This window comes from Manis pentadactyla, chromosome 7 (genome assembly GCF_030020395.1).
Source record: "Manis pentadactyla isolate mManPen7 chromosome 7, mManPen7.hap1, whole genome shotgun sequence".
Classification (NCBI taxonomy): Eukaryota; Metazoa; Chordata; class Mammalia; order Pholidota; family Manidae; genus Manis; species Manis pentadactyla.
Genome location: NC_080025.1, coordinates 29,311,037 through 29,333,860, shown reverse-complemented (window position 1 = coordinate 29,333,860; position 22,824 = coordinate 29,311,037).

Genomic DNA, 22,824 nt, shown 5'->3' with positions numbered 1-22,824 from the left:
TGGAGAGAGGAGGCCGTTCAGGGAGGGAGAACAATCAAAGGCAAGGAGGTATAAAAACCCAGTCATTTCACTTGTCACAAACACAGTTTATGACCTTTAATTACATACTGTCCTGAACTGTCACTTCGCTGATGTGTGTTATAGCAGCATTTCAGCAGCAGCATCTGCTTGGAGTGGGGAACTGCTGGGCAGAGATGGTCTTATACATTTTTGGAAAAAGTAAGAGCGGGCAGCAGATGGGTTGTAAAAATCAGGCAAATTGACTTTTGGAACCCAAGCTCAAATCCCAGTATGACCGTTTGGAAGCTGGAGACCTTGGGTAAATTAATGAGCAACTGGCTGAAACTGCTTTGTGCAGAAGGGTCCTGAATCCACTTGTTACTAGAATTGTAATTTATCAATAAAGGAGAGGTTTGGGGGTTTTTTTGGAAGCTTGCAGGCAGAAAGGCAGCAAAGTCCAAAGGCCCCCCGTGAGTCACTGGGCTGGGCTGGGCTGGGCAGAGGCAGACCCACAAGGCAGTGCCCAAGAGAAGGACCCTGCTCCCCACTCTGGCTGTGGTAGGGGCGGGGGAGGCCTGGAGGGGGAGGGGGCAGGCCGTGCAGGAAACGGCCTCTTCAGGAGGGCCGATGTCCACAGAGGTCTCTGCTTTCAGCCTGTCAAACCCATGTCATAAAATTACACCTGCAGAGTATTAATTCATGGAGGTGACTGCATGCCAACAGGAACAGCCAGGGCCATTGAATGAATAATTTATTCCTTACCTTAAGATAACAGACACTCCCTGCCACAGGGGAAAAGCCAGGTTTGCTGAGGAGGCAGAAGACAGGAGCCCGGAGAAAGGGAACCTGGAGGTTTTTTTTTACTGAAGTATAGTTGCTATAGAATATTATATTGGTTTCAAGTACGCAACATAATGGTTCTACAGTTATCTACGTTATTAAATCCTCACCCCTACTAGTGTGGTTAATATCTGTCAACATGTATTACAGCATTTCTGACTCTATTCTCTATGCCATATTTTATCCCCTTCACCTATTCGTCCCCCATAGTAACCACCAGTCTCTTCTCAGTGTCTGTGAGTCTATTTCTGTTTTGTTCATTTGTTAGGTTTGTTTTTCTAGATTCCACGTATAAGTCATATGGTATTTGTCTTTTTCTGCCTGGTTTATTTCACTGAGCATAATAACCTCTAAGTCCATCCGTGTTGTTGCAAATGGCAAGATTTCTGTCTTTTTTATGGTTGAATAACATTCCTTTGTGTATATGTACCACATCTTCTTTATCCATTCATCTACTGATGAATACTTAGGTTGCTTCCATATCTTGGCTATTGTAAATAATCCAGCAATACATATAGGAATGCATAAGTCTATTTTGAATCAGGAATTTTGTTTCCTCCAGGTAAATTCCCAGAAGTAGAATTACTGGGTCATATGGTAGTTCTATTTTTAGTTTTTTGAAGAACCATCTTACAGCTTTCCACAGTGGCTGCACCAATTTACATTCTCAGCAACACTGTAGGACGGTTCCCTTTTAGGGGAGCCCAGAGTTTTTATTAGGGTTTCTTTGGGAAAGGCAAGACAGGGCAGAGTACATAGTTCAGGATTGGCTAATCTGAATGATTCTGGCGGGCTTTGGGCTCCAGGGCAGTCTCCAGTTGTCCCATTCCTGGCCCTGGGGTGATTTAGGGCAGGGGAAATATTGAGCGGGACTATGGTTAGAGACGGGGTGGGCTGGACATGGCCTTGCGTCTTGCCAGTCTGCACAGGAAAGGTGTGTTCCAGGCAAGCTTGTCCCCTGGGCCCAGGAATTAGCTAGCCCTGGGAGAGGCAGTGTCTCCCTGGGTGTGAAAAGCCTGAGAAATGTCAAAATATCATAAGACACAGAAAATAAAAAGCATAATGAATACAACCTGCTAGGTCAGCTTCTTACTAAGCTGCTGAGGCACCTCCCCCACCACCAGGGCTTTTGTCTCCCCACCTCATCCGTGATGTTGGAGCAGGAGTGATAAGTCTGTCCACCAGGTCACTGAGACCTCGGTGTGGTAGCACACACTTCATAAATGGCATCGTGGGACCTCTTTCACCAGCCTGAGCTTCAGTAATCCCACATCACTTTTTCTTTTATTTTAATAAAATACACTTAAAATGTTCTGTCTTCACCATTTTTAAGTGTACATTAAATGCATTCATAATGTGTCACTATTACCACCACACATCTCCCTCACTCCCTTCCTCTTGTGAAACCCCCATTTGGCAACGACTCCCCAGGCTCCTCTCCGCCCAGGCCCTGACAAACACCCTTCTTTCTGACTCTATGAGTCTGACTACTCTAGGTGCCTCATATAGGTGGGATCACATAGTATTCATCTTTTGTAACTGCTTTATTTCACTCACCATAATATCTTCAAGGTCCATGCATATTGTAGCATGTGTCAGAATTTCCTTCCTTTTTAGGCTGGATAAGAATCCACATATACACAGAGTTCAAATCCTAGCTCTGCCTCTTTCTACCTGTGAGATTTCTCTGTCCCTCAATGGTCCCAGTTGTAACATGAGGATAATAGTACCTTCCTGACTCATCGAAATGTCCTGAGGATCAAATGTCATGAAGTGTTTGGCAAGGTGTCTAATGTACATTAACTGCTAGTAGATAAACTATTTTTTATTACTTCCCTTTTCCTGTATTTGGAACCTCAGGCAGACAAAATTATATAAATTACAATCCTTGCTGCATAGCCCATTGTCATCATTGTCCTCTTTTGTTGTATTCATTTTATATAATTTGTGCTTATTTTTAATTTTTGTATGTTAACTTGTTTTAATAATATATCAAACACATAACCCCACTCAATGAATTAGATGATTACCAATAACTTAATCTATTTAAAGGCTCTTATCTTGCTCTATTCTTTAGCCTCTCCCAACCAGAGATCATCGTCTTGAATTTTGTGTTAATCCTAAATACCTTAAAAAAAATAACTTATACAATGTAAACCTGTATGGCTAAATAATGTTATTTAATCTTGTTGGTTTTGTACTTTAGAAAAAGCTTATTTCATGAGCTCTAATAATTTGTTTTCACTGTTGTGTAATATTCTACTATATGACAAAACTACAATTTATCCAGTCTCCTATCAATGGGGATTAGGATCATTTCCTTTTCTCTTTTTTCTAATAGTGTTTCTAGGAACATTTTCGCACATGTCTCAGGTACATATGTGCAGCAATTTCTCTTGGGCATGTAAATATAAATATATAATATGTAATAAATATATGCTAATTTATAGCTCAAGTGAATAAAATGAGTGTAGCAATTTATACTCACACTAATATATAAAGTATCACATTTGTCTATGTTTTTCCTAATTCTCAGTATTGTCAGACTTTTTTCAGTAACACATTCATTTTACGGCATCATTAGATAATTATATAATAAGCAACTGATTTGATGTTAATCTATTAAAAATGAAGATGGATAATTGGAAAAATTGTGGTATGTATTTCAATTGCTGAGGATCAAAGCTGATTTTGTGCTTGACGGAAAAAATATAGAATGGACATTATCAATCTTATCTCAATATACTTTATTTACTCATGTACATATTGTGATAAAAATGCTAGGCTAAAATATGAAATAATATTTATTGAATGAAAGTTGAATGAGTAAATGTTATATTCTTATTTTTTATGAGACGATCAGATTGTATCAGATTATATTTCAGTCAACATATTCATTAATAGATATTTTTTGTTTTTTTCTTTTGACTTCTTAATTCTTAACTGTTGAATGAGTATGTAATTGTATATTATGGTCTCCATTTCCATTTCTGTAATTATTAACAGGATTTAAAATGTCCTTATATTTTTATTAGCCAAATGCATTTTCATTTTTTTGAAATTCATGTAAGCAGGCAGCTATATTGGAATTTAATTACTTTTAGTCTAGCTAAAAGTTTGTCCAGTTTGTCTCCTGTGGTTGGGTGCAGTGTTTTATAGATGGCTGTTAGGTCTAGTTTGTTGAAAGTGTTGTTAAAGTTTTCCAAATTCTTGTCGATCTTCTATTTCGTTGTTCTATTAGTTGTTGAAAGTGGGGTATTGAAATCTTCCAGTGTTATTATTGAATTGTCTATTCCTCCCTTAATTTCTGTCAGTTTTTATTTCATGTATTTTGAGGCTCTATTGTTCAGCACATGTATAATGGTTATAGCTTCCTGATGGACTGACCCCTTTATCATTACAAAATATCCCCCTACCTCTAGTAATGTTTTATTTTTCTTTTAAAATATATTTTTTCTGACATTAGTATAGTCACTTTAGCTGTTTTGGTTGTTGTTTACTTGGAAGGTCATTTCCATCCTTTTACTTTCAACCTATTTTTATCTTTAATATAAAGTGTGTCTTCTATAGACATCATATACAGCTGATCTTTGAACATGGAGTTGGGGCACCAACTCTGCCACCCACTCAGTCAAAAATCCACATATGACTTATGACTCCCCAAAAACTTAACTACTAATAGCCTACTGTTGACCACAAGCTTTACTAATAACATAAAGTTTATTTTTTGTATGTCTATTTGTATAATATACTGTATTCTTAAAATAAAGCAAGATAGAGAAAAAAAAATGATTTTTAAAATTGTTGCAAATCTCCAAAAACTTTTCCAATATACTTGTTGAGAAAAATACACAGATGAGTAGAACCATGCATGCTGTTCATGGGTCTACTGAAGCGGGAACTTATTTTTCTTATCCTATCTGACCATCACTGCCTTGTGATTGGATCGTTTAACAATCCATTCACATTAAATACTATTATTGATATAGCTGGCTTTATGTCTAGCATTTTGCTTTTTATTTTCTGTATGTTTCATGTCTTGTTTTTGTATCCCCCCTTTAATGTTTTCTTTAGCATTAATGAATGTTTCTAACTTAATATTTTAATTCCTATAATGATTCTTTTCACTACACTTTGGAGTTATTTTCTTAGTGGTTGTTATAGGGCTTACCACATACATCTAAACTTATCACTTACTTCAGAGGTAAGCCAACTTAACTTTGAGTTACAGAAATATTACTTTTATGTACCACTACTACCTCTTCTGCCATTTATCCTATTATAATTATTATACATATTAAATCTATATATTACAAAACCACGATACATTGTTATAATTAATACAATGTTTTTTATATTTTTTTGTATATTTTATAAATTGCATATCTTCTAAGGAAGCTGAGAGAAGAAAGAAGTATATATTTATAGTTACATTAACCTTAATTTATCATTTTTAACCTATCATTTCTTCTTATGATAGGATTCAAGTTACCATCTGGTGGTATTTCCTTATTTCATACAACTTTCTTCCCATCCATTTGTTATTGTCAAATAGATTACATTTCTATATGTAACAGGGCTAATGATAAAGTTATATACACATTTTTATGCAATTGCTTCTCACATCACTGAAGAAGAAAAAATGCAATTACACTGCCTTTTATAATTACCAACACAATTACCTTTAGGGACAATCTGGTTTTTTTTTTAAAATTCAAATTACTGTGGGGTGTAAATTCAAATTACGTGTTTTCAGCCTGAAAAGCTTCCTTTAGCCTACTTAAGGTTGGGTTGGTTAGCACAGATTCTCTCAATTTTTGTTTATCTGAGAATTTCTACTTCACTTTCATTTTCATAGAACTGCCTATTTCTCTTTTCAATTCTGTCAAATTTTGTCTCAAATATTTTGATGATCTGTTGTGTGTAAATTATGTATTTTCACTATAAGAAAAACCATGAAACACAAATGAAAACAATAGTGCAAGCAATGGGAAAAAGCTATAAAGCATATTGAAATTAAATATCCAAAAGACAGAAGTCCCTCTTTATCGATAATTACTCTAAGTGTAAATGGAATAATGTTTCAATCAAAGCACAAAGATTGGCAGAATGGACTTTTAAAAAATGGTCTAACTAGGCTGTCTCTAAGAGACCCACTGTAGACCTAAAGACACAGATTAGAAGTGAAAGAATGAAAAAAGATATTCCATGTAAATAGTAACAAAAATGTGGCTATACTAATATCAGACAAAATAGACGTAGATCAAAAGCATTTACAAGAGACAAAGAAGGACATTTTATATTAATAAAAGGTTCAATATAGCAATAAGGTATAACAACTATAAACCTTGGATGTCAAGCCTTCATCGGATCTGTTGTTTATGAATATATTCTCCCATAGGGTACCTTTTTGTTCTATTGATGATGATCTTTGCTGTACAGAAGCTTTTCAGCTTGATGTAGTCCTACTTGTTCATTTTTGCTTTTGTTTCCCTTGCCTGGGGAGATACGTTCATGAAGAAGTCGCTCATGTTTATGTCCAAGAGATTTTTGCCTATGTTTTTTTCTAAGAGTTTTATGATTTCATGACTTACATTGAGGTCCTTGATCCATTTAGAATTTACTTTTGTGTATGGGGTTAGACAGTGATCCAGTTTCATTTTCTTACATGTAGCTGTCCAGTTTTGCCAGCACCATCTGTTGAAGAAGAGACTGTCATATCCCCATTGTATGTCCATGGCTCCTTCATCGTATATTAATTAATGATATATGTTTGGGTTAAAGTCTGGAGTCTCTATTCTGTTCCACTGCACTGGTCTGTGGCTCTGCTCTTGTGCCAGTACCAAATTGTCTTGATTACTGTGGCTTTGTAGTAGAGCTTGAAGTTGGGGAGCAAGATCTCTCCCCACTTTACTCTTCCTTCTCAGGATTGCTTTGGCTATTCGGGGTCTTTGGTGTTTCCATTTGAATTTTTGAACTATTTGTTCCAGTTCGTTGAAGAATGCTTTTGGTAATTTGATAGGGATTGCAATCAAAGCTGCTTTCTGCGGTCGGTCCAGAATTGCTTAACCCTGGCTGCGCCTTATCACCTGGAGAGTTTTCACAGCATTCCAGACACTGAGCCCCATCCCCAGATATGCTAATTTCAGTGGTCTAGGGTGAGGCCTTGGTATATTTTAGATTAAGTCAGGAAATTCTAACGTGCAGCCCAGACTGAGAGTCGGTGCTCTCCTGCGTCGGGATGGAGAGCCTACTCCTTTCCTTCCCAGGGAAACTCAGATGCCTCTCCATGGGGGGGGAGGCCCGGGCAGGGTGGACTAGCAACCAGGTGGTTGTGTCAAGTATAGAAATCAACCAATCAATAAAAAAATTAAAAATACATTACACTTTATTATATAAACTAAATTACAATGTGCATGTGAATACAACTACTTGTCAAGTGATAGAATTTGTACTGTAAATTGTCAACTGTTAATAGCTTTATTGGGGTGTATTTTACATATCACAAAATTCAGTGCTTTCATGTGTATATTCGTCAGCAATTTTTTTTTTTTTTTTAGCAATTACTGATATAGGCTTTTTGTTGGTGTAACTGTCTCAAGATAAAGGAAGCTCCCAACTTGATGGCACTCTTCTAGAGATTTTCCCATAAGCTTGATAGTACTAGGTGCCTGGGCATCATGTTAAAATGCCTGGGCTTTCAGCTTCCCCCAGTGCTCCCAAGGCTTCAACATTCTCCCTCTCTGCCACAGTCAGGGAGGATGGTACCTTCAGGACCCTGGCTGCACCGAGAGAGAGAAAGAAGGGGTGGGGAGGGCAGAGGGGGTAAAGGAGATGAAGACTGGTTAATCCCGGTTGCCAGAACTAGGAGCTGTGTCTGTCATTTAGCTGCCTTGTTTCATCACCAAGAAGCACTTGTGTCTGTGTCTGTGCCTGGACAGTCATACAAGACCAGGGAGGAAAAGACAGTCTTTCCAAAAACTGGTGTTGGGAAAACTGGACAGCTACATGCAAAAGAATGAAATTGGATCAATGTCTTATACCATGCACACAAATAAACTTGAAATGGATTAAACACGTAAATATAAGACCTGAAACCCTAAAACTCCTAGAAGAAAACATAGGCAGTACACTCATAAACATTGGCATTAGTAATTTTTTTCTGGATATCTCCCCAGGCAAGGGAAAGAAAAGCAAAAATAAAAAGTGGGACTACATCAAACTAAAAAAGAAAAAACAACTTAGCGAATGGGAGAATAAATTTGCAAATGATATATGTGATTAGGGGTTAACACTCAAAGTACATGAAGAACTCATGTAAGTCAACACCACCCCCCTGGCCCCACAAATCCAATTATAAAATAGGTAGAGGACCTGAAAAGACATTTTTCTAATGAAGACATAGAGATAGTCAACAGGCACACGAAGAGATGCTCAATATCACTAATCATCAGGGAAATGCAAATTAAAGCCACAAGGAGATGTCATGTCACACCAGTCAGAATGGCTAGTATCAAAACAAGAAATAACAAGTGTTGGCGAGGATGTGGAGAAAAGGGGACCCTCCTGCACTGTTGGTGGGAATGTAAATTGGTGCAGTCACTATGGAAAACAGTATGCAGGTTCCTCAAAAAATTAAAAATAAAAATTCCATGACTCAGTTATCCCACTACTGGGAATTTACCCAAAGAAAACAAAATCATTAATCTGAAAAGATATGCACTCCTATTTTTATCACAACATTTACAATGGCCAAATATGTAAACAACCTAAATGTTTATCAATAGATGAATGAATACAGATATGGTACATATATACAACAGAGTATTAGCCATAAAACGGAATGAAATCTTACCATTTGTGACAACATGGACAGACCTAGAGGGTCTTATGCTAAGTGAAATAAATCAGAGAAAGACAAATATGATTTCACTTGTATGTGGAATCTAAAAAAACTAAAATAGAAATAGACTCATAGACACAGAGGAGACTAGTGGTTGCCATAGGGAAGGGGATGGGGGGATGGGTGAAATAGGTAAATGGGGAAAAATTAGTGAGAGTGTTTGATATCTTGACTTGGGTGATGGTTATATGAGTATTACAAGTGTCAAAATTCATCAAGCTGTACACTAAGATTTGGGCATTTTATTGTATGCACCTCAATATAAGGTTTTTCTTTTTAAAAGAAAAAAGGCAATTGGTTAAAAGTAAGAGTTAGTTCTGGACTCACTGGTATTCCAGTGATCTCTGTGTATATCCTTACTAACTATCACAGCAGCTTGATCACCACAGATTTGTAGCAAGTTATGGAATCAGCAAGTATGAGTCCACTATATTTATTACTTATAACGGAAACTTCCAAATATATGGAAAATAATTCAGTGAAGGACTTACCTATCAGCCAGTTTATGGATACTCATTTCATGAATCCCTCTCATTTGATCTGCCCTACTGGGAACAAATCCAAAGCACTGTATAATTTCATTATAATATGAAGAATGTAACTGTAATGCCATTATCCTGTCTATATTTTAACAATATAGATTTCTGCTCCTGCCAACATGGAGGATCAGGGACTGCACCAAAAAAATAAGACAATAGTTCTCAAATTATTGGCCCTCAGGAAAATGACAGTGATACTAGTGAGTGATGGGAAATAAGCAAGGTGAATCCTGATTGTCCCAGCTTATAGCCTATGGAAAATTCCCAGGCCGTGATGCCATGAGAGGGAACACAGTGGGAGCACAATGGTTTTCCTGAGATAGGAAGCAGAGCTGGAAGTCTGAGGAAGCCAGAGTGGCTACATTTTACAGGGCAGAGCAACCTTACTGCAATTCTATGTATGTGTACTTAAGATTTTGTTCACGTTTAAGTTAACACCACTTGGCACAGGAATTAAGAGATGAGGAAAGATTTTGACTTCTTAAGAATGATCTTTAGAGCAGAAATCTTCCTTTTTGAACCCAAACAATGGTAGCCATGGTAACTTGCTCATTCCCCCACTGAGAATTTGAGTGTATGGTTAGTCTCTTGAACCTGGTCTTGTCTGGCAATTTTGACAAATAAAAGAGAAGTGGTGCCGTGTAGTTTCCAAGGCTAGGTCCTCAGAAGCTCTGAAGCTTTCACTAGGGTCTCTCAGGACTCCTGTTCTGGGGGAAGCTGGCTGCGTGTACTAAGTTCATCTACCCTGAGACTCAAGTACTACTCATGGCAGAGGTTGTGTGGAAGGCAGCCTGATCAGCACCCCCCACATCGGTCTGGGTACTAGGCATGGGAGGGCAAAGCCTTCAGATGCCCATAGCCTCAGCTATCATGTAACTGCAACAGAATGAGGGACCCCAACTGACAGCAGCTGAGCCTTGTCCAGATTGGAGAGATTATACATTGTTTGGAGCTGTTCCAGGTTAGTGATTTGCGATGCAGCAACACCCACAACAGCAGCATAAATGTACTCACCGCAAACTGGTAGCGTCCAGTTGAGTGAAACTTGTATTTGGGAACTTTTCTGTGTTGTGCTCCATTTGATGAAACAAATCTTTGAAGGCAAAAGTATTTTTTGGTTTAATTTTTATGACTCAACCTACTGTTAGCAGCTGCAATGCTGTTTTTCCCAGGATGGTGTCTCTTAGACAACAAAGAGTGAAGCCGGCAGACAAGAGCAGGGAGCAACCAGGGAAGCTCTTTTAATGAGTGAAGAGAAAAGTTGCACCACTCAGAAGGTACTCCAAGAGGGAATGCTCTCAGGGCTGTGGTATATATTGCCTTCTGAGAAGTCCCACCCTCCCGGGACCAAATAGAGAACTCTCACTATTGATTGGCTGAGAGTACATACTTCATTTGCATAGGGCATAACCTGAGCTGAAATCTACCTAATTGTACTTTTGAATGGCTGAGTTGGAACCTTTTGAAACTTACAAGGGCCATGAAGCATCTTTAAACTTACAAGGGCCCTGAAACTTACAGGGGTCCTGAAGTCTATCTGAGTACCTCCCTCTATTACCTGCCTCACTACCTTCTCATCCCCTTCTCTTTTGCTTTAATATGAAATACCCAGGACAGACACTCAAGAAAACGCTAAATTAATGTAGCTATTTCCATGTTAATGAGTGAAGAAAACTTACATTTATCTTTCTGACAGTAAAATGGGCAGTACTTTGGCTATGTATCTACTAGTTGTTATCCTGGTGCTAATTTCACTTTGCAATTACCCGGATATTTTAATGTAAACAAAATCAACTTCCACACTGCTATTTTACTTTACGTAACACTGGAAATGCTTAATTTTGATAATGTTTAGGATGGAGATGGGGAAAGGGTGAATTGTAAGGGTCTACAAGGCAGGGTAAGGGGCACACCATTTAGAGAGGATGTTTCAACACCAATGCTTTATATTATTTAAAAAAAGTAAATACCATGATTCATGGTTCATGCCATTCTGTCTGTGGTAAAATTGACCATGTTAAACATGGAAACGCTAATAGAGGAGAAGCCATGCTTAACTTTTATCCTAAAAAATTTGGACAATCAGCTTACAACATGAAATAACAGCCTAAGTCAAAATAAAATCTATCAGAAAGGCACTGAGGAACAAAATCAAGGAATAGTCCTGATGTACAACAGATTAGTGGTATCATCTTTAAAATGGTAGGACACCATGGTAAGTGCCAAAGACAAGGGTTATGTACACCATTAGACAATTACTAAATACTGTTGATGCCGGGGTTCTTGTTCACAAAGTGGAAGAATGAGCTTCACAAACACTCAAGGTAGGAGAGCCAGGTACAGGCTTTTATTTAGAGATAAAGTGAGAGGACAGAGCTCCCTGCTCACGCCAGGAGGGGACGAGAGCCCACAGTTAGTTCATTGTCTAGGGGTTTTATGAGCGGTTGAGGATTTTCAGGAATGAGGGTAAAGGGTTAGGGGTGCAGACTTGTCAGACCACCTGCCCTGCCCCCAAGGTGGGCTGGGTTGTTGTCTGTTTGCTTGGGTTGTTTGTAGTTGAGATTGCTTACCAGAGTAGTCTTTTGCCTAGGTTGCAGATTACTTGATTATGATTAGAGAAGGGAAAATAGCACATAGTTACAATTAAAATAAACTGGGCCTTTTAGCAGGGTAAGGTAAATTTTACATTGTCATGATGTAGTTGATACAATAAAGTGATGGTTTATGCTGATATACTTTTCTTTATCTGCAGAACACTCAAACATTCCAGGTCGAGTTGCTCCTGGCCTTGAGCTTTAAGCGATTTCACTGAAGAATGTCTATATTCCTAGTCATGTATACAAATCTTTACCCTAGAGAATTAGTGTGACTCTGACTTTGCATAATGCTTAACACAGAGTTTTGATAGGGACTTCTTTGCATATTGTTACATTGTTCTGACTATAATTATCTTGCTCTGCTTTTTCTCTGGAGGCCCTCACCCTACTCTGCCTAATCCCATGGTCCCTGTCACATTGTTTGTCATGGTTTAAGAGCCAAAAACATTAAAAAAAAAAAATCAAAGCTTACTTTTTATACAAGTCTTTATTTACAACTTGTTTAACAACGGTACACTTTTTGCAGCCTTGAAAACTTTTTTGTACTTGAATGGGAAAATATAGTTTGACCAAATCTTAACTTTATTCTTCATATACATATATTATATGCATATATATAAACATATACATATAATTAATACCATAACAAGTTGGCAGTCATAAAATTAATAAAATGATCAAGTGATTTCAAAAGGAAATAAAATATAAGATTTCAAAAAAATAAAAAATCTGTCTTCTGGTGGTTTCTTGGAATTTATGTTCTTATGGTTTTTAGTGAAAACTTCTTACTGAGACTCTCTAACAAGTCATTCCACTCAGAAAAACTGAGAAAATCCACCAATCTAACACATAGTAAATGGCTGGTATACTTGGTAAACAGGTAGGCAAAATTTTGTGGACGCCATTAGGTACAAAGTTGCTAAATTGGTACTGGTTCCATTTGTGAAGTGAGAAATTAGAGTCCTATGTGTATTTCATTTTTGGATTATGACAAAGGCTGAAATGTGACATTATAAATTCAATAGTCAACCATAAATAAGAATATACCTAGCAATATCCTTTTTGCAAAGGCTAGACTGCATGGTGGATAACTATGATGTCAAGTATGAAACTACAATTCAATGAACAATCAATAATACTTAAGACAGGAGTATAAGGCTTTAGAGCTGGGGCTGTAATCAATACAACTCCAACTCCAATGGACTAAGGTGTTTTCCAGCTCATCTGAAAAGTTAAGAAAATACTATAGAAAAAAAAAGCCTCTTTCTATCCCCAAATCTTTGAATTTATTAAAGTAAGGCAAATCATTAAATTATTAGGTATGTTTGAATTTCACCATTCATTACACAACCAAAAATTGGGTGTTATAAATGGTGGGGCAATGGTCAAAACATGAAAATTGCAAAACAAGATAAACCTGGAAATTCTACCTCTGAGAACACCGCCTTCTGACTTATATACAACCTGTGAACAGTAAAGTCAGCAACAGCAATGACTTTAGTGCATTCAAATTTTAAGTAACTGAGGCTATACAAAAAAAAAAAACTACTTAAAAAAGGTGACAAGGACTCAAATAATTGATTGGCATTTGTATAGTCCCTTCCTGTGTTTATACTAAAATGCTCTTTCTTATTTCAAGCATATTAAAAACTTCCCATAACCAATATGAATCTCTGCAGAATACATTAAATTAGGCCACCAAGAAAATAACAAAACAAACCTCAGTTGCACCATTTACTCATCTGTACTGAACAACAACAGGAATTTCATCACAATTTGCTTGGAATTCGATACTACTAAATCAAGTGTGCTTCTTGATTTAAAAGCTATAAAAAGTAAGAGGAAAGCATCGTGATTTCCTAACAGGACTGTTTTAACTAAGTACCATGCTGACCCAAAAGAATTATGACTAGTCTCGTATTTTCACCAAGAAACGCAGAGGCATCTGTATAGGTCATTTCAGTTATGTTTAGTAATATGCCAAATAAATTAATAAATACTTTTTAATGTTTTAAATGAATTCTTAATCACTGGAATTGAATGTCTGCTTCATACATGAAACTTGACTTGGTTCATAATCTAAGTTATTAAGAGCAAGAAACTATGAAGAAAACCAAAGAAATTATTTGGATCTTTCAAGGTGTAAGATAATCAAATGTGATTTTAGGGATAATTGCTTAAAGGGACAGACACAAAAGAACTGTTGGCAACTTCCATTAGATCTGTAGAGATTTTAAAAGTAACAGAATAAGAGTATATAATGTTTACCAATCTTACTTGTAAATAAATTAAGGATTTATCAGTTTCTGCTTGGTGTTAGAAACTACGTATCATTAATTTTTAAAGACTACATAAAAAGGGAAAAAACACTGAAGATACTAAGTTATGAATGATGAAATGATTTACCTAAACCACTTGAAAAGTAAAGTGCTGAGAATGTTTTTAAAAATAGATTGAAATTAGTTTCAAAGAATGGGGTTTTGACTTTTGCAGTCTTCAGAAAGGACTAGTATTAATTTTCGCAAGAAAAGTAGCTTTCTTCAACTATGGCAGTAAAATCTAAAATTGTTTGTTGTAAGTTGACTGAACACCTTTATTTTTGTCCTTATCTCCTCTCTGGGCCTTACAGCACTGTCAGAAAGCACTTCCTACTCTGATGGAAATGCTCTGTGCTGTGCTGCCCAACAGGGGACCCACTAGGCACCTGTGGCTACTGATCCCTTGAAATGTGGCTGGGTGACTGGGGAATCAAATTCTTAATTGTATTTAATTTTAATTAATTTGAATTTAGATGGCCCCAGGTGTCTAATGGATAATGAACTAGACAATCCTGTTCTAGGATCTATTCTTCCTTAGATTGACAAGAAGCCAGTGGATGACAAAGGCATTTAGAAGGGGACATAGCCATTCAACAACTAAATGGCAGACATTCAAGACATTGTATTTTGTCCTCGTGTGTGTGTGTGTGTGTGTGTGTGTGTATGTATGTGTATGTGTGTGTGTGTTTCATTTTTCATTTTGGGAGGAAAAAGCAACTCTTCTCTCAAAGGTTCCACCTCTTCTACTAAGCAGGTCACGTCTGGCAGCAGGGGGTAATGCAGAGGAGAACACCACAGAAACTTTTTGTACTATCAAAGCATTTCTCCTATGAAGAAACACAAAGCAAAAGTCTATGAGCAAATTTCTCTGTTCTTTGGCAGTAACTGTATGTGCTGATGTTTATGTAACAACAAATATTTCAGTCGTTTTGACTATGAGTTAAATATGAATGTATTGAGTTACACATCGAAGAGTCCTAACTCCTAAAACCATCTCTCAATAGAGCAAGTTGGAAACTTAGCTATATTCAAACTTCAGAAAATGGCCAGCTTCACAAAACAGATGTTACAGTGGAACTAGGAGTGTTTTTGTAGCATTCTGCCATCTTCAGTGCCTGCCTTTTCCTGTCGCCTCACCCCCATCATTTTCCAGACCTGACTTCACAGCTCCCGGGACTGGGCCTTCTGTCTTTTGGTATATACAGTGATGAAGAAACTAGGAAAGCTAAGGACAGTTTGTAGATTTGTATTTTAGGAGACAGGCAAATTAAAGGCAAAACCATCTTCTGATTAACCAGAAGATTGCTTACTTTTTATTACTGAAGCTCCAAAAAACAAGTTTCAAGTGTGTTTTGCATTTGATAGAACTTGGCTTCATCAGTATTAACTTTTATAAGAGTTCTTAATGTGAAATATTAAATGTAATTCATGCCTAGTAGCTGCAACCCAGCTTCAAATAGGTTTCCAGACTTAGAACTTTAGATTCAACTTTAAAAATTTTAGGAAGAGCACAAAACCCTTATTTGGGTGATCTTTTACATTTTTCTTAATGTGTTCTCCAAAATAAGAACAAGAACCTCGGTGGAAAAGATATAAACAGAATATGCCCCTGAAAGGTAGAAGCCAAAAAACTACCCAGTATTAGTGCAGTAGTGTAAAGCTTGGGGTGGAGTATAAAGAATAGATAAGTGAGGAGGAGGGGCGGAAGATGGCGGCGTGAGTAGAGCAGCGGAAATCTCCTCCCAAAACAACATATATCTATGAAAATATAACAAAGACAACCCTTTCTAGAATAAAGACCAGAGGACACAGGACAATATCCAGACCACATCCGCACCTGAGAGAACCCAGCAACTCGCGAAGGGGGTAAGATACAAGCCCTGGCCCGGCGGGAGCCGAGCGCCCTTCTCCCCAACTCCCGGCGGGAGGAGAATAGGCAGAGCGGGAGGGAGACGGAGCACAGGGCTGCCGAACACCCAGCCCCAGCCATCTGGGCCAGAGTGCAGGGCCCTCGATACTGGGAAAACAGGGCAGCAAGAACAGTGAGCGGGCACTGGAGGCCGGGTGTCGGAGGACATAACATAAGAAAATCGCGTGATCATTTTTTTTTTTTTTTGCTTTTTTGCTCTTTTGTTTTGGCGAGCGCTTTTTAGAAGTCTTAAAGGGATAGGGACCCCAATACTAGGAAAACAGAGCAGCAAGAACGGTGAGCAGAGGCCTGAGGCTGGCACCGGAGAAAAATGAAAAACGAGCGACCACCTTTTGTTTAATTAAAAAAATCTTTTTTTTTTTTTGGTGGTCGTTGTTTTGTTTTGGCGAGTGCTTTTTGGAAGTTTTAAAGGGGCAGGGCGGGACACTTAATCCAGAGGTAGGGAATCCGGGGATCTCTGGGCACCCTAACCCCTGGGCTCCAGGGAGCAGGGAGGCCCCTTATGGAGATAAATAGCCTCCCAGCCGCTCCTGCTCCAACGCGACTCCACCACTTTGGAGTAGCTGCCCGAGCCAGGCCACGCCCACAGCAACAGCGGAGATTAACTCCATAGCAGCCGGGCAGGAAGCAGAAACCCTGTCTGCGCGCAGCTACCCAGCACAAGCCACTAGAGGTCGCTGTTCTCCCAGGAGAGGAGGGCCACAAACCAACAAGAAAGGAAGTTCTTCCAGCCGTCACTCGTCCCAGCTCCGCAAACTATTCCTATCACCATGAAAAGGCAAAGCTACAGGCAGACAAAGATCACAGAGACAACACCAGAGAAGGAGACAGACCTATCCAGTCTTCCTGAAAAAGAATTCAAAATAAGAATCATAAACATGCTGACAGAGATGCAGAGAAATACGCAAGAGAAATGGGATGAAGTCCGGAGGGAGATCACAGATTCCAGAAAGGAGATCGCAGAAATAAAACAAACTCTGGTAGGGTTTATAAGCAGAATGGATAGAATGCAAGAGGCCATTGATGGAATTGAAACCAGAGAACAGGAACGCATAGAAGCTGACATAGAGAGAGACAAAAGGATCTCCAGGAATGAAACAATATTAAGAGAACTGTGTGACCAATCCAAAAGGAACAATATCCGTATTATAGGGGTCCCAGAAGAAGAAGAGAGAGGAAAAGAGATGGAAAGTATCTTAGAAGAAATAATTGCTGAAAACTTCCCCAAACTGGGGGAGGAAATAATCGAACAGAACACGGAAATACACAGAACCCCAACAGAAAGGATCCAAGAAGGGCAACACCAAGACACATAATAATTAAAATGGCAAATATCAAGGACAAGGAAAGAGTGTTAAAGGCAGCTAGAGAGAAAAAGGTCACCTATAAAGGAAAACCCATCAGGCTAACATCAGATTTCCAACAGAAACCCTACAGGCCAGAAGAGAATGGCATGATATATTAAATGCAATGAAACAGAAGGGCCTTGAACCAAGGATACTGTATCCAGCACGACTATCATTCAAATATGACGGTGGGATTAAACAATTCCCAGACAAACAAAAGCTGAGGGAATTTGCTTTCCACAAACCACCTCTACAGAACATCTTACAGGGACTGCTCTAGATGGGAGCACTCCTAGAAAGAGCACAGCACAAAACACCCAACATATGAAGAATGGAGGAGGAGGAACAAGAAGGGAGAGAAGAAAAGAATCTCCAGACAGTGTATATAACAGCTCAATAAGTGAGCTAAGTTAGGCAGTAAGATACTAAAGAGGCTAACCTTGAACCTTTGGTAACCACGAATTTAAAGCCTGCAATGGCAATAAGTACATATCTTTCAATAGTCACCCTAAATGTTAATGGGTTGAATGCACCAATCAAAAGACACAGAGTAACAGAATGGATAAAAAAGCAAGACCCATCTATATGCTGCTTACAAGAAACTCACCTCAAACTCAGACATGTACAGATTAAAAGTCAAGGGATGGAAAAACATATTTCAAGCAAACAACAGTGAGAAGAAAGCAGGGTTTGCAGTACTAATATCAGACAAAATAGACTTCAAAACAAAGAAAGTAACAAGAGATAGAGAAGGACACTACATAATGATAAAGGGCTCAGTCAAACAAGAGGATATAACCATTCTAAATATATATGCACCCAACACAGGAGCACCAGCGTATGTGAAACAAATACTAACAGAACTAAAGGGGGATATAGACTGCAATGCATTCATTCTAGGAGACTTCAACACACCACTCACCCCAAAGGATAGATCCACTGGGCAGAAAATAAGTAAGGACACGGAAGCACTGAAAAACACAGTAGAGCAGATGGACCTAATAGACATCTACAGAACTCTACATCCAAAAGTAACAGGATATACATTCTTCTCAAGTGCACATGAAACATTCTCCAGAATAGACCACATACTAGGCTACAAAAAGAGCCTCAGAAAATTCCAAAAGATTGAAATCCTACCAATCAACTTTTCAGACCACAAAGGCATAAAACTAGAAATAAACTGTACAAAGAAAGCAAAGAGGCTCACAAACACATGGAGGCTTAACAACACGCTCCTAAATAATCAATGGATCAATGACCAAATCAAAATGGAGATCCAGCAATATATGGAAACAAATGACAACAACAACACTAAGCCCCAACTTCTGTGGGACACAGCAAAAGCAGTCTTAAGAGGAAAGTATATAGCAATCCAAGCATATTTGAAAAAGGAAGAGCAATCCCAAATGAATGGTCTAATGTCACAATTATCAAAATTGGAAAAAGAAGAACAGATGAGGCTTAAGGTCAGCAGAAGGAGGGACATAATAAAGATCAGAGAAGAAATAAATAAAATTGAGAAGAATAAAACAATAGCAAAAATCAATGAAACCAAGGGCTGGTTCTTCGAGAAAATAAACAAAATAGATAAGCCTCTAGCCAGACTTATTAAGAAGAAAAGAGAGTCAACACAAAACAACAGTATCAGAAACAAGAAAGGAAAAATTACGATGGACCCCACAGAAATACAAAGAATTATTAGAGAATACTATGAAAACCTATATGCTAACAAGCTGGGAAACCTAGGAGAAATGGACAACTTCCTAGAAAAATACAACCTTCCAAGATTGACCCAGGAAGAAACAGAAAATCTGAACAGACCAACTACCAGCAACGAAATTGAAGAGGTAATCAAAAAACTACCAAAGAACAAAACCCCCGGGCCAGATGGATTTACCTCGGAATTTTCTCAGACATACAGGGAAGACATAATACCCATTCTCCTTAAAGTTTTCCAAAAAATAGAGGAGGAGGGGATACTCCCAAACTCATTCTATGAAGCTAACATCACCCTAATACCAAAACAAGGCAAAGACCCCACCAAAAAAGAAAACTACAGACCAATATGCCTGATGAACGTAGATGCAAAACTACTCAACAAAATATTAGCAAACCGAATTCAAACATACATCAAAAGGATCATACACCATGACCAAGTGGGATTCATCCCAGGGATGCAAGGATGGTACAACATTCGAAAGTCCATCAACATCATCCACCACATCAACAAAAAGAGAGACAAAAACCACATGATCATCTCCATAGATGCTGAAAAAGCATTTGACAAAGTTCAACATCCATTCATGATAAAAACTCTCAGCAAAATGGGAATATAGGGCAAGTACCTCAACATAATAAAGGCCATCTATGAAAAACCCACAGCCAACACTATATTGAACAGCAAGAAGCTGAAAGCATTTCCTCTGAGATCGGGAACTAGACAGGGATGCCCACTCTCTCCACTGTTATTTAACATAGTACTGGAGGTCCTAGCCACGGCAATCAGACTAAACAAAGAAATACAAGGAATCTAGATTGGTAAAGAAGAAGTTAAAATGTCAATATTTGCAGATGACATGATACTGTACATAAAAAACCCTAAAGACTCCACCCCAAAACTACTAGAACTGATATCGGAATACAGCAAAGTTGCAGGATACAAAATCAACACACAGAAATCTGTGGCGTTCCTATATACTAACAATGAACCAACAGAAAGAGAAATCAGGAAAACAACTCCATTCATAATTGCATCAAAAAAAATAAAATACCTAGGAATAAACCTAACCAAAGAAGTGAAAGACTTATACTCTGAAAACTACAAGTCACTCTTAAGAGAAATTAAAGGGGACACTAGCAGATGGAAACTCATTCCATGCTCGTGGCTAGGAAGAATTAATATCGTCAAAATGGCCATCCTGCCCAAAGAAATATACAGATTTGATGCAATCCCTATGAAACTACCAGCAACATTCTTCAATGAACTGGAACAAATAATTCAAAAATTCATATGGAAACACCAAAGACCCCGAATAGCCAAAGCAATCCTGAGAAAGAAGAATAAAGTAGGGAGGATCTCACTCCCCAACTTCAAGCTCTACTATAAAGCCATAGTAATCAAGACAATTTGGTACTGGCACAAGAGCAGAGCCACAGACCAATGGAACAGACTAGAGAATCCAGACATTAACCCAGACATATATGGTCAATTAATATTTGATAAAGGAGCCATGGACATACAATGGCGAAATGACAGTCCCTTCAACAGGTGGTGCTGGCAAAACTGGACAGCTACATGTAGGAGAATGAAACTGGACCATTGTCTAACCCCATATACAAAAGTAAACTCAAAATGGATCAAAGACCTGAATGTAAGTCATGAAACCATTAAACTCTTGGAAGAAAACATAGGCAAAAACCTCTTAGACATAAACATGAGTGACCTCTTCTTGAACATATCTCCCTGGGCAAGGAAAACAACAGCAAAAATTAACAAGTGGGACTATATTAAGCTGAAAAGCTTCTGTACAGCAAAAGACACCATCAATAGAACAAAAAGGATCCCTACAGTATGGGAGAATATATTTGAAAATGACACATCCGATAAAGGCTTGACGTCCAGAATATATAAAGAGCTCACATGCCTCAACAAACAAGAAACAAATAACCCAATTAAAAAATGGGCAGAGGAACTGAACAGACAGTTCTCCAAAACAGAAATACAGATGGCCAACAGACACATGAAAAGATGCTCCACATCGCTAATTATCAGAGAAATGCAAATTAAAACTACAATGAGGTATCACCTCACACCAGTAAGGATGGCTGCCATCCAAAAGACAAACAACAACAAATGTTGGCAAGGCTGTGGAGAAAGGGGAACCCTCCTACACTGCTTTTGGGAATGTAAATTAGTTCAACCATTGTGGAAAGCAGTATGGAGGTACATCAAAATGCTCAAAACAGACTTATCATTTGACCCAGGAATTGCACTCCTAGGAATTTACTCTAAGAATGCAGCAATCAAGTATGAGAAAGATCAGTGCACCCCTATGTTTATCACAGCACTATTTACAATAGCCAAGAATTGGAAGCAACCTAAATGTCCATCAATAGATGAATGGATAAAGAAGATGTGGTACATATACACAATGGAATACTACTCAGCCATAAGAAAAGGGCAAATCCAACCATTTGCAGCAACATGGATGGAGCTGGAGGGTATTATGCTCAGTGAAACAAGCCAAGCGGAGAAAGAGAAATACCAAATGATTTCACTTATCTGTGGAATATAAGAACAAAGGAAAAACTGAAGGAACAAAACAGCAGCAGAATCACAGAACTCAAGAATGGACTAACAGGTACCAAAGGGAAAGGGACTGGGGAGGGTGGGTGGGTAGGGAGGGATAAGGGCGGGGGAGAAGTAGGGGGTTATTAAGATTAGCATGCATGGGGGGGTAGGAGAAAAGGGAGGGCTGTACAACACAGAGAAGGCAAGTAGTGATTCTACAACATTTTGCTATGCTGATGGACAGTGACTGTAAAGAGGTTTATAGGGGAGACCTGGTATAAGGGAGAGCCTAGTAAACATAATAATCGTCATGTAAGTGTAGATTAGTGATACCAAAAACAAAACAAAACAAAAAAAAAAAAGGGCAGTTCCTGTGTGGTAACCTCCAATGAGTTCTACACAAGGGTATAAAGGGCATATAAAAGTGTAGGCCAAGGGTCTGTTTGTGTTTATACAGAGGATCAAAGCCTAATTGGGCTACCCCGAATATGAACTAAGATACGATATGAAAAAGAACTTCCAACATCAGCACTCTCTGGAAGACTCATGCCAGAAGATGATCATCAAAAAACCCCAACAAAGATCCACGCACTGCTACAGCTGTAGATGCACTCATCCCACCAGCTCCTGGACTTGCCATGGGAATGAAGGAGATATCTAAGCTGGCCTGTGTATATAGTGAAACAACAAATTGGACTGGATCTATACTGTTGGAACTCAACCAAGAATTAGGAGAAGTGCAAATTGTAGCGCTCCAAAATCTTACAACTACAGACTATTCACTGTTAAAAGAACATATGGGATGTGAACATTCCCCAGGAATGGGTTGTTTTAATTTGTCTGATTTCTCTCAGACTGTTCAAGTTCAGTTGGACAATATCCACCATATCATAGATAAGTTTTCACAAATGCCTAAGGTGCCTAACTGGTTCTCTTGGTTTTACTGGAGATGGCTGGTAATTACAGGTATGCTTTGGTTATGTAACTATATTCCTATTATGTTAATGTGTGTGCGCAATTTAAGTAGTAGCTTAAAACCTATACATGCTGAAGTTAC